Source organism: Brassica oleracea, chromosome C9 (genome assembly GCF_000695525.1).
Source record: "Brassica oleracea var. oleracea cultivar TO1000 chromosome C9, BOL, whole genome shotgun sequence".
Classification (NCBI taxonomy): Eukaryota; Viridiplantae; Streptophyta; class Magnoliopsida; order Brassicales; family Brassicaceae; genus Brassica; species Brassica oleracea.
Genome location: NC_027756.1, coordinates 6,616,019 through 6,617,792, shown reverse-complemented (window position 1 = coordinate 6,617,792; position 1,774 = coordinate 6,616,019).

Below are 1,774 nucleotides of genomic sequence, written 5' to 3'. Positions count from 1 at the left end.
AAACTCAGAGATCGTTCATGTACCTCAGACATAAAATCAAAAGGCGGATAGCTTAGCACGAAGTGCTAGGAAACAACCGTCTTTGATCGTTCAATAATTTAATATTATGTAATATTTTAATATTTTTGTTAGTAATATTAATCATATAGAAATGTTATATACTATAATAAGTAAATATAATTTAATATTATGTTATATTATTCTAATATTATAATAGATTTATAATTTAATATTATGTAATATTTTAATATTATTGTTAGTAATATTAATCATATAGAAATGTTATATACTATAATAAGTAAATATAAAATATAAGAAAAAATAAATAATAAGTAAATATAGTATATAAGAAATAAAATATTATATTAAATATATATCGTAATATTATGATTGATATAAAAGCAGAAATTTTATAATAAATAACTATACAAAATAAAAGAAGATAAACAGTAAGTAAATATACAATATAAAAAATAGAAAAACTAAATTAAACATTTATCTGAATTAAACATTTATTAAAGAGTTAAAATACATCTATGCTATAAGGTTAAATAAACTAGACTTAGGGTTTAGAGTTATGGGGAGCAGTTTTGTGGATATGATTTCAAAGTTTGAAAAATAAAAAAGAAATATTAAAATTTTCAAAATAAAATGGGTTATTTTGGTCATTTCTTTATTAATGACTATTTTATGACAAAAATTTAAAAACGGCTATTTGAAAGAATTGCCGTACAAATTAAAAAAATTTAAATAATAAGTAAATATATAATATAAAAAATGGAAAACAATATCAAACATCTATACGAAAAATGTAGAGTTTTCTGTTTTTTTTCTAAAGAAATTACTATTGACACAAACATACAATTTAGAATTTTTTTGTTGTTCAGAATACAACGTCCAAATGAATAACTATATAGTTAACATTTAAAAATCAAAATAGCCTTGCGCGTAGCGCGGGTTAACTCCTAGTCCTTACTAATAAAATTGACCTTTTGAGGCTCCATAGAGCGTCCACATCAGCAAAACAAATTTCTCCCGAAAGATAACACGTGGCATAAAATATAGTTTTACATTTTAATATTACTAATTTTCGAAAATTATAAATAATATGTAAAAATACAGCATAAAAATGGAAAAACTACATTAAACATATGTAAAATTACTATTTTTCACTTAAAAAAAGACGGTTTATCTCCATAATGTAACATTACCGTTTTATAAAAAAAAATATTATATATAATTTCGAAAATAATAAATATACGTAAACATACAACATAAAAAATGGAAATACTACATTAAACATATGTAAGATTACCATTTTACATTTTTATTTAAAAATAATAATATGTAAACATGCAACATAAAAAATGGAAAAACAACTTTAAACATATGTAAAATTACCATTTTTCATTTAAAAAAAAAGACGACTTATAAAAAAAGACGGCTTATCTCAATAATGTAATATTACTATTTTGTAAAAAAAAAACATTATATATAATTTCGAAAATAATAAATATATGTAAACATACAACATAAAAAATGGAAATACTACATTAAACATATGTAAGATTACCATTTTACATTTTTATTTAAAAATAATAATATGTAAACATGCAACATAAAAAATGGAAAAACAACTTTAAACATATGTAAAATTACCATTTTTCATTTAAAAAAAAAGACGACTTATAAAAAAAGACGGCTTATCTCAATAATGTAATATTACTATTTTGTAAAAAAAAAACATTATATATAATTTCGAAAATAATAAATA